Source organism: Neophocaena asiaeorientalis, unplaced genomic scaffold, assembly GCF_003031525.2.
Source record: "Neophocaena asiaeorientalis asiaeorientalis breed wild unplaced genomic scaffold, Neophocaena_asiaeorientalis_V1.1 scaffold126, whole genome shotgun sequence".
Taxonomy (NCBI): Eukaryota; Metazoa; Chordata; class Mammalia; order Artiodactyla; family Phocoenidae; genus Neophocaena; species Neophocaena asiaeorientalis.
The window spans coordinates 1,139,141-1,154,856 of record NW_020174565.1 but is presented as its reverse complement, the minus strand read 5'-3'; the positions used below and the strand labels follow the sequence as shown (position 1 = coordinate 1,154,856).

General features: G+C 37.7%; 1 protein-coding gene and 1 non-coding gene across 4 annotated transcripts in view; both read left to right on the top strand.

Annotated features, from left to right (window-relative positions):
• GAREM1 (GRB2 associated regulator of MAPK1 subtype 1) overlaps window positions 1-15,716 on the top strand; it is a 201,224-nt gene that overhangs the window by 148,474 nt on the left and 37,034 nt on the right. The window lies entirely within an intron of this gene.
• Window positions 8,544-8,629, top strand: LOC112408369 (small nucleolar RNA SNORD86). Its single transcript, XR_003004938.1, has one exon. It is a non-coding gene; the product is annotated as a small nucleolar RNA SNORD86 (small nucleolar RNA).

Genomic DNA, 15,716 nt, shown 5'->3' with positions numbered 1-15,716 from the left:
TACTGACCTGTGTACTTAAAAACGGTTAAGATGGTAAATTTCATGTTACGTATATTTTACCACAATTTTTTTAAAAAGCAAAAAAAAAAGTTGGGCTCCCCACTGAAATGAGGCCAAACAGAAAATCCTTTCAATCTGAACACTTTTTAAAATATGTCAGTGTAATTGTGGATATTACAGATAAGTGTATGGGGTAGAAGCTTATAGCATCCATAGAGCTGGTTGGATTTGGGTTGAGTTCTGTGCTACGCATACATAAATATTTAATACCTCTAGTCTATCACTCATAAAGTTGTAAGATGTCATCACTTAAGTCGTCTTTCAATGCTATTCCAAGAAGACTCGATAAAGGAACCTCAAGAAATTTACAGAGATATACCCAAAAGTCTGTGTGCTTAGTGAGTAAACACCCACGTAAATAAATAAACCGAGGAGATTTGGGGGAAGGATGCCTGGATACTGCCTGGATTTTAAAAGAAAATGTTGGATGCCATGGTCTTCTTTAAAAATTGATTATAATGTACACGAACATATATGCAGAGCTTAATGTGAGACCTAATTGGGGGCAAGGAAGTGCTATGCTTGGTTGTTACTTCTCCTGGAGAGGGAGAGAAAAAATGAAAAACAGTACAACCTATTCATAACTATAGCTGTTACAAATATTATTAAATATAATGTAATATGAAATATTATATAAATATAGCTATTATCCAGCAAGCAATTTTTTACAAGATAGGAGAATTCAAACCTCCTTGGAAAATTCAGCCTCTTCTCTCTGCTTCAGATACAGTGTAAATTAGACCAAGAGGCTAAACAACTATAGAAATGACATACCGTTAAGAATTGGCAGCTAACTGGCATCATGACAGTCAAAAGGCACAATTATTTGAAATATATATTTATGCACATATATTCATATATAGTTACAAGTGCAAATTGAAATGAAGCACGATAATACAGAGTAAAACAAAAGTATTGAAAGAATAAGAACTAGTTTTGTTATTTTCAAGACTGTAGCAAAATTTTATCTAAAATTTAACAGATAGTATTAGTACTATTTACATATTTATTTCAAGATAATGTATTCCTTTTATCTTGAATTAAAGAAAATATGTCTTTAAAAGATGACTTGGGGCTTCCCAGGTGGCGCAGTGGTTGAGAGTCCGCCTGCCGATGCAGGGGACACGGGTTTGTGCCCCGGTCTGGGAAGATCCCACATGCCGCGGAGTGGGCTGTGGCTGCTGGGCCTGTGCATCCGGAGGCTGTGCTCTGCGGCGGGAGAGGCCACAGCAGTGAGAGGCCCGCGTACCGCAAAAAAAAGATGACTTGGTGTGTTTAAAAATGATCTGCCCAATTGTCCCATCATTGATTAACTGCGTGAAATGAGTTAATATATGTTAAACGTTTAATTCTTTAAGCAGCAAATATATTTTGAGCACCTACTACATGGCCCACCCTGTTCTAGGCACTGGGGGTAAATATTGAATAAGTAAATCCTTGCCTGCTTGGAGATTACATTCTATTGGGGAGGCAGGGAATAAATAAGCCAATACAAACACTACCTCCAAATAAAGCAATAGAGAAGACATTTGGATATACAAGTCCGGAGCTTGGGGCAGGGTCTGGCTTGGGGTGTAATATATATTTGGGGCTTATCAGCTCCTAGGTGGCATTTGAAGTCATGGGGCTAGCTGAGTTCACCTACATCTCAACCAAGGGTGATCCCCCCACCCCCCAGGGACATTTGACAATGTTTGGATACAATTTTGATTGTCACAGCTTGGGGAAGGGATGGGTGCTACTGGTGTCTAGTGAACAGAGGACAGAGATGCTAATAAACATTCTACAATGCCCAGGACAGCCCCCCAACAAAGCATTATCCAGCAGAAACGTCCAGAGTGCCAAGGTTGAGAAACCCTAACCTAGAGTCTAGATTAAGAGAGGAGATCTGAGGACTGAGCCCTGGAGCATTCCAGTACTGGGGTCTAGAGGAGGCAGAAAGGAGTAGCAGAAAGACAGCAGAGCCAAATGACAATAGCATTTCAATAGCGTTTCAAAGAAGAATGGGCAATTGTGTCAAATGCTTAGTGATTGAGTTAGATAAGCATTGGGAACTAATAATTAAACTTAGCAAAATGGGAGCCTTTAGAAGCTTTGAGAGGAAGGAAATAATAATCAGCTCAGAGACCCAGAAAACAGTTAACCAGGGAAGTATAGTAGGGTGGTCCCACAGTTTTGTCAAAGTAAATTTCAAGTGAGATTACTCAGCACTAACCCTTTTTTCTTCCAGCCATCTTCAGCTGGAGAGTTGGGTATATAGTCAGAGTTGGGTTCTACCAGGCAGTGTAACAGAGGTGAGCAAAGGCACAGATGAAGTGCCCTGGAGTGGCAGGTAGCAACGAGCCATGAATACAAGACGTGTAACCCCAGTGAAAATTGGAGATCCTGACAGGGTTAAGGAACTTCTGATGTGGATTTGTTTAAGGAAGTGATGTGCAAAATAGGAGAGTGGTAGAGTGTCAAGTCCTTGAAATTAAACTTGAGGCAGTAATATAGGAAATGATAGGCGTAGCTGTATTTCAAATCTAAATAGGCAGCTGAGGTGGGAGGAACAGAAAATGGGAGACGAGAAGGTCAAGAAAATGAAAGAATCTGTGGGCAGGTAACCTCTTGCTGATCATTTTGTCCATTTCCTCCGATCCCTCCTAAGCTGATGGCATCCGATGTTTTTAGAACAGCAGTCACCTGCCTCATTCACCACTTTTTCCCTCTGTTAATAACATCCAGTTTTTGGTTTCCATGGTAAGAATTTTGTTTTTGTTTACCTGCTTTCCTACCTGTTTGTTTTTAACTGTAATAGGCATTTTCTCAATTACCTCTTTTAAAAAGTTTTTTCATCAGCTGTCTCTGTTCTCATGTTTACTTTCAAAGTCAGAAGATGTCCTAGTTCTGACTTGGTCATTCCAACCGAAGGCTCAGTCCTCTACCCTTTAATAAGAAAAATAGCTGCACCAACAGTTTTCAGCCCGACTTCTTTCTTTAAACAAGTTGCCCGTTATCTAAAGAGCATGTCAGACTGTGTATCATAGCTCAGGCTCTGGATTCAGGGTTGAGGTCAGACACCAGCTCCAGGCATTGACTGTGACCTTGAGCAGGTCACATGACCCCAGGTGTCTTCACCTGCAAAATGGACAAATCATAGATTTGTCGTGAGAGTTAAATGAAGCAATGCATTCATGTGCTTTGCAAGTGTCTCATGTAGGGGCTGGCTAACTACAGTCTTGGGGGAAGGCACCTGTCTTGCAAATAAAGTTTTATTGGAACACAGCCATCCCCCTACACTTAGTGTTGTCTGTGGCTGCTTTCATGATACAACAATGGCAGAGTCTGGTAGTTGCAAAAGAGACCATATGGCCCACAAGCCTGAAATTATTACTCTCTGGCCCTGTAAGAAGAGGTTTGCCAACCCCTGATTCAAAACATAAAATCCAACTAAATGAAGTTTCACATTTTAAAAAAATTTCCCAGCACAGATGATTTCACTTACTCTTTATTTAGTACTTTATACTCTGTGACTGAATATTAGAACAGAGTATATGTGTGGTGTTGTTTCAGAATACCCTTTCACCTCAGATACTTTTTTGGAGACTTACTATGCCAGTACCTAGTGAATTATTTTACATGTCTTCCAGCCTCTCAAACCCAGCCCAGTAATAATGAGAAATGTTCCCACACGTGTATTTTCTGCCATCAAACTAATGACTAACAAATTAAGCCCTGATGTAAGTCTGTCTTTCCTGTGACATTTGCGGAGAGAGCGGGAAGAAAGGGCAGCCTTGGATTTGGCACTGGGTAGCTTGCAGCTCTCGTAAAGTGGGGAGGAGGCTTCCTGCTTTCAGTGCCCTCAGGCACAAGCTTTCTACATTAAAATGACTGCTCCCCAGTCCTAGGGAGCCCAAATGCGCTAATCTGGATGCTATAACGTTGCTATTTTCGTTCCAGTTAGTGAGGTCCAAGCTTTCAGCTGTTCCAGCATAGATTTCCCCGGAGGCAGAATAACAAGTTTGCATTGTCTCAGCTGGGGAAAGTGCCCCACTCAGGAACTGTGAGATTTGGGCCAAATGTGGAATGTAGTCGCTGCTTCAGCCCACACAGACCTCGTAAGAGCCATTACCCTGTGGCTGGGTCAGAGCTCAGCTGACAGTCCTGTCACCTGCGAATCGGCTCCTGCTAACTGGGTTTGGCGCTGGCAGAGGTGGCAGTGCCTCACGGCAGAGCTGCTGGAGTGTAGCGCAAAGGATCTCAGGATCAACTCTTTTTAATAGGGGAAAAAAATCGTGTAAGATTCAGAGAACTTGAGTGATAGCTGAGCTTCTCAGTGCTGAGAAACGTGACCAAGAATAAAGTGACAAACTGTTATAAATAATCCAGCAGGACTAGGAAATTTATAGACTCTGAGTTTTGATAATCATCAGATGTTAGACCTGGAAAGGCCCTTACACATTGCTTTGTCCTACTCCTTTTAATAAATAGGGAATCTAAGAAACAGATGTCAGCCAACTTCATTGATACGTACAAAACAACTTAGCTGCAAAGCCAGGTCCCCTAATTCAATCCAGTCATCCTTTTACTCCCTCATATTCTGTCTGTGGATTTGAGATAAGGCCCGTGATTATGATCAGAAAATCCTTTCACATTGACACTATAGCTTGCATGGTAAATTCATTTTCTTTTTTTAAAAATCTAAATAAACATATTCAATAATTATTGCCTAGCCAGATCCTTCCGTCTTTCATATTTCTGAAATGCTTATGGTCTGACACACAGGATTTGGCAACTTTCTGAATGTTATATGTGCCGATTTTTAAATCTTACATCATTCCAGAGTATGTTGCCAGTATTTCAGAAATAAAATCCTACAAGTTAACTTGATGTTTTCTATCAGCAGTGGTACAGTTTCTAATTAGATAGCACATGTCAAAATGAGCCCCTTCAAAAATGCTACTGTAACATATTAACCCAGAATTTTTTTAAAGTATTAACCAGTATTCACAGAGAAACAAGATGGGTTCTTGCATTGTTGCTTGAAGCAGTGGTAAAGACACAAGGAAGTAGCCAAAATGCATCATTGAATAAATAAGCAAGAGTTCTAAAGTTTAATATGTTTCCTGCAACTTGATGCTGAACTTTGGATTTTTTCCAAGGCTTCTAACTTAACTGAGAATCAGCCAGCTTTTCCCCCAAGCCGTAGATTTGAGGCAATCTGTGTGCCTTTTATCTTAATATATTCATGCCCCTTTTTAAAGCTGCCATCTGAAAAAGTGCTGAAGAAATAAATATCTTCCCCCTCTGCCAGCCAGTTAGACTGTACTTTGTTTCCATACCTAAGATAGTTAACAAATTAAACATATGTCATGTTACTTCCTTGACTCATTTTAACAGAACACACTACAGACAAGGCCTTGGAGACACATTAATGGAAAGCATTTGGGCGGCTCTTGATTCTAACTCCTGTCATAATTGTTTTACTCTCTGCCATCTTTCTGATCACGTTTGTCTTTTAAAAGGCAAAAACAGCGTATGACTAGACTTTATTCTGTGTGCATGGGCCATCCTATATTCGTCCTGTAGAGTAATACAAAATAGTGGGACTGAGTTCTTTGGTTGTTTTGTTTTATTCTTATACTAAGAGTATAGTTGAGTCGCGGTGGTCACATCATTCCTAGTTTAAAATACCATTCCTGGGGCTTCCCTGGTGGCGCAGTGGTTGAGAGTCCGCCTGCCGATGCAGGGGACGCGGGTTCGTGCCCTGGTCCGGGAGGATCCCACATGCCATGGAGCGGCTGGGCCTGTGAGCCGTGGCTGCTGGGCCTGCGTGTCCGGAGCCTGTGCTCCTCAACAAGAGAGGCCACAACGGTGAGAGGCCCGCGTACAGAGAAAAAAAAAAATAAGAAAAATACCATTCCTGGTTTCTGTCTTGACCATTCAGAAAAGGAGTCCTCATGCTGTAAGTTTATAATGATGTCAGACAGGTGTTTTATTCCTCTGATTCTTCACAATGGATAAGGATCGTTTGCTCTGGCATTTTCTACCTCTGTGGAGCCTTTAGAGCGTGAGTAGTTCTAGGTAGCCAGCCTTTGGGGTAGCTATGAATTATAACAAAAATCCTGTCCAAAATGACTGTAATTTTCTTTCAGTTTCTTAAAATGTATTGTACTTTCTATCATCCGAAAGAGAAGTGCTGGAACAAAATTTAAACTTATCCTCATCTCCTGATGTGTATGACTTTTACCTTTATATGGGGAGACCCTACAACCCTGAGAATTATGTGCTTTATGGTCTCATTTAAATTGTTTGTTTGTTGCCTCTTATGTTTGTTAGAATACCTGCTTTAACAGTCCGTATTTCCAGTGTTGATTTCCACTTCTATTCCGCTGTGGGCTGGAAACTGGTTACCAAGCTGGATAGAGTTTTAGTTAGATGGGAATAAGTACCCTTAAGGTCCTTAAAGGCTTCTCCATAAGCCCTAATATCACATCTTTTTGCTTGCTCAGAGGCCTTTAGTTCACTACCTTGTCCTTGGCTACATTTCAGAGAGATCAGAAATTACCAATTAGTACGCAACCTGAATTTTGTCAGATGTAAGAATGAATTTTAAAAATGAAGAGTGAATGAATTTAGAAGTAGCCAGTTTTTATTTGTATTTTCCAGTTTTTAAAAAATTCATCTTTTCCTTACCATGAGTCAGATGTCATTTATTTTCAAGAGTCATTCAGAATGATAAAATTGGATACAATGGTGAGGCTAACTATTTCAGTGTTTGAAGACAGCCCCAGTGCTTTTTTCGTCATCTGAGGTTTCAAGACCTCCTCTGAAAAACTACCAGTTGGCAAGCCCTCGGCTGCGCCGTCACAAATTAAATCATGGCCGTTGTACTTGTCATCCTTGCCCTATTTCCTGTTTAAAAAAATAAAACACTCAGGATTGACATTTGTCTTAACTCTTCATGCCCTTTCTTTCTCATTTTCTGCCATTTTCCCAAAAGAAAGAGTTACAAAAATCGAAGTTCGGGGGGAAATGATCTAATATTAATCAAATATTGTCTATTTAACCAAATATCAATCAGATCGATCCTGATTTTTTTTTTTTCAAGAGTTGAGATTTTAATCTCTGTTACGTGTTTCATCTTTAAAACAACTATTCTTAGGGAACAGGTTGCCAGTCACCAGGGACAGAGAGAAACAGAAGAGGTAGGGAGAGAGAGTATGTGTATGTGTGTAAAATTTTATGTCAGGGTTTTAAAATGTTGCTTGACCTTGGGGTATTAATTCTGAATGGTATTATGAACAGTAAAACCCTGATAGTTTCCTGGATTAGACCTATTAGAGTTGTTTAGATAACACACTTTGAATGACTTCCTCTCAGGAAATATTGAAACTGGAAATGTTAACCAGGCACGCATACCCAAGCACTTAGACAGAATGCATTTTCTTTTGCTATTAAAAAATGTTTAAAGGAAAGAAATTATGCAAATAAATCACATCTGTAGAAACCAGAGGAGACTGTTTGGCTCAACTGTCAAAGGAAGAACACTTATTTATGAGCTTCTTCCTCTGTCACTGACAGTGACCGCGAGATTGGTCGGTACATTAGTCTCCTAATATATGCAGAGCTAATTGTCAGCGTGAATGGTGACATCACAGTTGGAAGCATGGAACCACAGATTGTACGCACATATGTTATGCATTTTTATGTATGGGAGTAGGAGTAACTTCCTTTAGAAGTACAGACATACACAAAAACGTAGACAAAACTGTTGAGTGTGCCCAGAGAGTGACATTTACTGAAGATAATTTAGATCTGTTTAATCTGTGTGAATCGTGTCTCACAAACTATGTGGACATTCTCTTTCAGATCATTTGGTGTGCAGTACTCACTAGACCTATAATTTCTTCATTCTGGAAGGTGTATGTTTATAAAAGTAAATAAGGAAAAATAGAATAAGTACCAATTTAAAGAAGCTAGAAAGAGACATTTCTTCTTGTTACTCCTTCATGTTTGAGAAGCTCTGTTGGCTCCCTGTATGTTCAATGGAAACAGTTTGTTGTATGAGTGAACATGTGTGTGTTTCCTCAAATCTCATGAGAACCCTTTCTCAACATCCTTGTCTCCATTCTGATCCAAATGGATGAACTGCCAACTTTTTTTATAAAGTTCCAATAAAAAGGAAGTATAGCAATGCATCTGAGCATTTTGGAGACCAGTTTATCCTAAAACAGTGTATTCTGAATCATTTCAACATGTTCACTTCCTTTGAGATACAACTGTAATGATATTTCAGTCCCTATTCTGACATTAAGTTTTATTCTGGGATAACACATTCAATAAAAACTTGAGCAATTCTTTAGTACAGAAGGAAGGATAATGCTTAAAGGTAGCAGTTTGGGCTTGAAAACAGTAGTGCATGAAAATAGAAAATAACATGAAAATACAGAGATGTGAAAGGTAATGTGAAGCAGAATTATAAGAATTAAAACATTTAAGATCACGGTGATGGTTGACCAGGGCTCCCTGACCTGTACAGGCCTCTGCTATGGGGGTGATGGCCAGTCCTGGTGTCTGAGTGATTCCCTGGGCCCAGCACAGGGACCAACTTTCCAGAGCCCTGAAGACAAGGGGTAACACCCCAAAATATGGACTCATTTTCCACTCTACCTTCATTGGCCGAGCAGCTGCCAAGAACAAAGGCCGCATCTCCCGATACCTGGCAAACAAATGCAGTATTGCCTCACGAATTGATTGTTTCTCTGAGGTACCTACCAGTGTATTTGGGGAGAAGCTACGAGAACAAGTTGAGGAGCGGCTGTCCTTCTATGAGACTGGAGAGATTCCACGAAAGATGAAAAAAAAAAAAAAAAAAAAAAAAAAACATTTAAGAATTACTGTTAATAAAAGTAATAATAATGGTCTCCCCTTATTGGGGGCTTACCACTGTGGGAAGTTGTTTACCTACATTGGTTAAGCTTGAGAAGTAGCTAATGGTGTTCTCATTTTACAGATGAGGAAACTGAGGCTCAAAAAGGTAAAACACTTCATCTGAGGTCACCTAATAGTAAACAGGATTCAAACTCAGCTTGTAGTTTAGTTATTAGTACTGTACCCTTAATAGTACTGTACCAATTAATTTCCAAAGAACATGGTTCCTTTTATTCATCTATACCAGGGGTCAGCAACCTTTTTCTGTAAAGGCGCACAAAGAGTAACTAGGATAGAGTTTGCAGGCCATACAGTCCCTGTTGCAGCTACTCGACATTGCCAGTGGAGAGTGAAAGCAGCCACAGACCGTGCAGAAACAAAAGGGTGTAGCAGTGTCCTAATAAAACTTTATTTACAAAGTCATGTGGTGGGCCAGAGTTGGACTGTGGGCAGTAGTTTGCTGACCTCTGATCTGTGTTATTATAAGCTTAACTAGATGCCAGCTGGAAGTAAAAGGGATAAACCAAAAATTAAAATTAATAGCCAGTGAATCTTCATAAGGACCCTTGGTGACCAAAGTCAGGAGAATAAAATAACTGAAACCTTGAAGCTACAGGTCCTGTAGGAAAAGACAGTCAGCTTTCATACGTGCCAAGTACTGTCATGTATAAATGATATATTAGCTTAAAAGAAAACCCTCTTCTATATTCTTCAAAACTGTCAAGGTCATAAAAAACAAGGCAGGATAAAGAAACTCACAGAACAGAGGACTAGATGCAATGTGGTATCCTGGTTTCGTCCAGGAACAGAAAAAGGACATTCATGGAAAAATTTAGTGAAATCCAAATAAAGCATATAATGTAGTTAATAGATTGTACCAATTTTCATTTCTTAGCTTTGATAATGTGCCACGGTTTTGTAAGATGTTAACAGGAGAAGCTAGGTGAAGGGTATACAGGAACGCTCTGTACTTGCCTTTGCAACTTTTCTACAAATCTGAAATTATTCCAAATAAAAAGTTTAATTTATTTATTATTAATTGATTTAAATTCCTAAACTTACTCCAATATAGAAGTCCAGGTGAATGCTGAGTCTGAAAATAAACACAGCTAAGTTGAGGTCTTGTTAAAAAATAATAATAATAACACTTATCTGAGTCCACTTAAATGGATTTTAAACCTTAGGAGCCTGAACTGCTGTGCTGCCATTTATGTACTGATAATGCCTCCTTCAGAGGGATTCCCTTCACTCCAGAGACGACAGAACTGTTTGTTTTATATAGCACTAATGTTGGTCGACAAACTCCTTTTCCCAAAGGTTAAAATTATATAGAGATGACCCAGAATGGGTAAGAAATTATTTACAAGGATTCTTACTACCTAGTTTTCTAAAGACATAATGATTCCTACTCAGTAAGCAATATGAACAATGTCAGTCACTTGACCCAAGATGCTTTTTTATTAACATAAAAGAAAAAAATCCATCTCAGGCTTAATGTAAGCCTGATACTAAAATGTGATAAAGATAACATAATAATAAAACAGTAGACTAATCTCACCTGTGACTAAGATACCTCAATCATAGATCAAATGCTATCCAGGAGAATCATGCAGTATATTTTTGAAGTGCAACATGATCACGTCGAGATTTTTTCGGGCATGAAGTGTTGTTTTACTATTTGGGAATCTACTATTAAAATATAAAATACATCAAAATGAAAAATAAACATATGACTATCTTATTGGATACAGAAACAGCATTTGGTAAAAAAAAAATTAATTTCATTGTAGAAACTTTTAGAAAACTAGAATTGGAAAGACACATCACTAATAAGATTTTTTTAAATATCCATTTCAAACCAACAAATTGCTCATAGTTGATATTAAAACACAGATGATATTCACATTAAAATGTGAAACAACACTCTTGCCACCACCACTCTATTGTGGGGAGAACGGATGAAAACTTTAAAAATGGAAACAAATTTTTCGACTGCATAAGATATAATTACCTAGGAATCCCAAGAGAATCGACTGGGAAAAACTATTACAATAAGATTACTGGACACACAGAATAGCAGCAAAGTATATTCAACAAGACAGTAAACAGTAATGTTCAGGGATTGATAACAAAGGCAAATTTAAATACTAATAAGGGAAATAAAAGATATGAATACATGGTGAGAGTTTTCATGTGCCTATTTGGAAATACTAATATAATGATGTTACTTCTTGTCAAAACACCATGTAGGTGTACTTCCAGTAAAATTACCAATGCAAACCATGGACAGGATGATTCTAAAGTTCATCTGGAAAAATAGGCAAAAATATCTAAAATTTCCTATTGTCATGTTTTCTTTTAAGTTTTTATTTTTAAATAATTTCAATCTTAAAGAATTATTGCAAGAATAATATAAGATCTCCCTAACCACTTTAGATTCACCAACTGTTAACATTTTGCACATTTGTTTTACCATCCTCTACTCCTGCATGTGCATATACGTACATATGTATGTTATGTTTTTCTGAACCATTCAAAAGTGAATTGCCTACATTATGCCCTTTGCCCCTTAATAGTGTATATTTCCTAAGCATAAGGATATTTTCTTATGTAACCACGGTACGTTGATAACAATACTTTTATTTACAGTCTGTATTCTAACTTTGCCAAGTGTCCCAATGTCGTACTTTATAGTATTTTTGTTTCTTCCAGTACAGAATCCATTCCAGAATCACGTATGGCATTTACTTTTCAGTTCTCTTTATTTCACTTTAATCTGGAACAGTTCTTCAACCTTTCTTTGTCTTTCATCACATGGATGTTTTTCAAGAATACACACCAGATATTTTATAGAATATTTCTCAGTTTGGGTTTTTCTGATATTTCCTCATGATAAGATTCTAGTAATGAATGCGCTTTTAAGGTGGAATGTTATGTGATTGAGGTCCTGAACTTCTCAGGGAATCATATCCAGAGGTACGTGATGTGAACATGCTTCTCTTTGGTAATATTAAGTTTTATCACTTGGTCAAGATGTGTCCAGTTTCTACCCTCTACAATTACTTTTCCTCCCCTGGTAATTAATTAGCTTCTGGGGATGACATTTTAAGACCTTGCACATTATCTATTACCTTAATCAAACTTGTATAAATTCAGTATTAATGATTCTAGTGTATAATCTTTACTGTAATAGATGATACAAAATTATGATTTTTTTCAATTCCACCACTTCTTTACATTTGTCAGCTTTTCCCCCATTCATTTTTTTCATTCATTCATCTTTTTGTTAACAATATGGACTTAGACGTTCCTGTTTTATTCAATAGATTATAACTCATTACAGTCTTCATTTACTGTGGTACTCAAACTGTCCCAGATTTAGCCAGTGGGGGCTAGTTCAGGCTGGCTCCTGTGTCTTTTTGACATGATCCCATCATCTTATGAGCACTTTCTGGCACAACAGAATGTTCCAAGCGAATCTTGTATCTTTCCTGCCCTAGCCCTGGAATCAGTCATTTGTCCCAGGAGCCCTAGTTCCTTTTAATGGGGAATGAGTCGGGCACTAAGTATACTTGGCGATAGTTGGAATCTTTGCTTCTAGTCCCTTGGAGAGAACAAAGCTAAGTAGTATGTGTGTGTGTGGTTTCTTCAATTATGAGTTGGTACTAATACCTCCAATTCCAATCCAACCCTGTGGAGTTCTTGCTTGCTTTTCCCAATTCCATACTTCCGTCTCCCCCGCCACGGTGAAAACTCTGGCTCCCAAAATATCGACACATTTACTCATTTGTTCAGTCCTACAATACACATAGAGTTGTTTGAGAATCACTGTACCTATACCCCTATACAAAACAAATCTACTAAAACGAACACAATCTTGGTCTTTTCTTTTCCCTACTTGTAGTATATAGTCAGTGTTCCAAAGTTACTTGGATTATTTCTCTGTCCCCAGGGCTGTTAGTTTATTCATTTGAAATACAGTTGGGTTCATCTGTTTCCGTTTGCATTCAGCTTTTTTTTTTAATGTCTTGTTAACTTTTATTGTACTTTTTAAATATATAGATCATTAGCATACTTCCTAAAAGACAAAACTCTATAGCAAGGTTTACTCACAGAGGTGTCACTCTCCCCCATGTCCCTTCCTCCCTCCCCTCCCTCCTGTAAGTGACCAATTTCATTGTTTTCTGGTTTATTTTTATTGTGTTACTTAAAAAGAAAATAAGCAGAAATACATACACACACACACACACACACACGCACACACACACACATACACTTTTCCTTCTTTCTTAAACAAAAAGGCAATATACCATATAAATTTTCACGTGCTTTGCTTTTCTTTTTAACTTAGTATATCCTGGAATTTATTTCATACCAATTCACTGAACTAACAGTACTCATTCATTTTCACATAATGTCATTTCGTGTGTGTACCATAGTTTATTCAATCAATTGTCGATGTTTGAGCATTGAAATAGGTTCCAGTATTTTACAAATACAAATGATGCTACAACGAATAACCTTGTACATGGGTATTTTCATACGGTTGGAGAAATGTCTTCCGGGTAAATTCCTAAAAGTAGCATTGCTGGGTGGAGGGGTAAATGCATGAATAGTTTGGTTAGATATTGCCAAATTCCCGGCCACCAGGCTTGTACTATTTGCATTTCCACCAGCTATGAACAAGAGTGCCTGTTTCCCCATAGCTTTACCAACTGAGGGCAGTGTCAAGCTTTTGAATATTTATCAGTGTTCTAGGTGAGAAATGGTATCTCAGTGTAATTATAGTTTACCTTTCTGTTTAGTATAAGAAAAGTTGAACATCTTTTCATAGATGTATCTTTTTAGTAGATTGATTTTTCATGGCTTTTCTGTTTTTCTGGAGGTTTGGGGGTCTTTTTTAAAAACTGCTTATGTATTAGGGATGTTGGCTCTTTTTCTGTCATATACACTGGAAATATTTTCTGTCAGTCTGTTATTTGACTTTTGACTTTGCTTCTCTTGTTTATTTCCATCTAAAAACTTAGAGTCAGAATAACCACAAGTGAGGGCTTTTGTCATCAGATCTCAAAATGTATGACAAAGATACAGGAATTAAAACAGTATTGTTATGATAGGAAAATAGGCAGAAAGGTCATAGGGTAAAATGGCCCCTAAATAAATGCTAATATATGTATACATTTGAGTGTATGTGTTTTATAAATTTAATATATAATAAAAGTGGCACTTCAAATCAGTGATGAAAGGGATGGTTATTTGGAAATGTACTGGACACTCAGTTAACTATTTAAAAAACTGAAGTCAGATCCCTACCTTAAATAATCCACCAAAAAAATTAAATAAGTTAAATATTTAATAAATGAAACCATCAAAATGCCGGAAGAAAATATTCGTTAATGATATCAACATTTCTCAACCTGAGCACCAGTGAAAATTGGACTGGATAAATCTTTGCTGTAGGACTGTCCTGTGCCTTGTAGCATGTTTACCACCATTCTTTGTACCCACTAGGTGTAAGCACCCTCCCAGTCGTGGCCATCAAAAATGTCTGAAGACACTGTCAGATGTCCCCTGGGGGCGGGGCGCAAAACCACTCCTAGATCAGAACCTTGATCTATATCTTCTCAACAAGTAGACGCATAACACCCAAGAATGAAATCACAAAGGAAATGTTTGAAAATGCTACATAGAAAAAAACTTTAATACTTAAAGAAGGCATAAAATTGCAATTCAAGCAACATATTGGAAAATGTATAGCATAAATGACATTCACATTGCATAAATAGTAATCAATGAGATAGCCATCACAACAGAAAAATGGGTGAGGGACACAAGTGGACAATTCACAGAGGAAAAACTCTAAATAGCTTGATAAATAAATACCAAAAAATATTCACAATACTAATATTCAAGCATACTCAACATAAGACATAAATAAATGCAGGACACATGCTTTACTTTTAATATTGGTAAACATTAAATTTATTCAGCATGGGTATGGGGAAACATAACTTCATAGAGTAGAAATATGTCTATGTATAACATTGATGAAGTACAATGGGTAACATATTAGACCTTTCACATGTATACATAGCTTTGTCCATGCAATTCTACTTCTGAGACTTTATCCTAAGGAAATAATTGAAGTGTAAAAAAGTTTGCTGCAGTACTATTTATACTTGCTAAAAATTGGGAAATCCCATCTGTCTAACAATAAGGAATTGGTCAAATGAATTAAGGCATATCCATATATAATGGAATATGTTAGGTTAGTATTACAATTGATGGAGTATATGCACAGGAAAATGGATAAATTACAGTGAGAAGCAGAGCAATAAAACTGTATGTGTATTTATATATCTCTGAGATAGACTGATACACTCATTTCTGTTTTTCTTTTTTTTTTAATTTCATTCTTTTTAATTGCTGAGTAGTATTCCAATGTATATATGTACCATATCTTCTTTATCTGTTCACCTGTCGATGGACATTTAAGTTGCTTCCGTGTCTTGGCTACTGTAAACAGCGCTGCAGTGAACATTGGGATGCATGTATCCTTTCAAACCATGATTTCCTCTGGATGTATGCCCAGGAGTGGGATTGGTGGGTCATATGGTAGCTCCATTTTTAGTTTCTTAAGGAACCTCCATACTCTTCTCCATAGTGGCTGCACCAATTTACACTCCCAGCAATGGTGCAGGAGGGTTCCCTTTTCTCCACACCCTTGCCAGCATTTATTG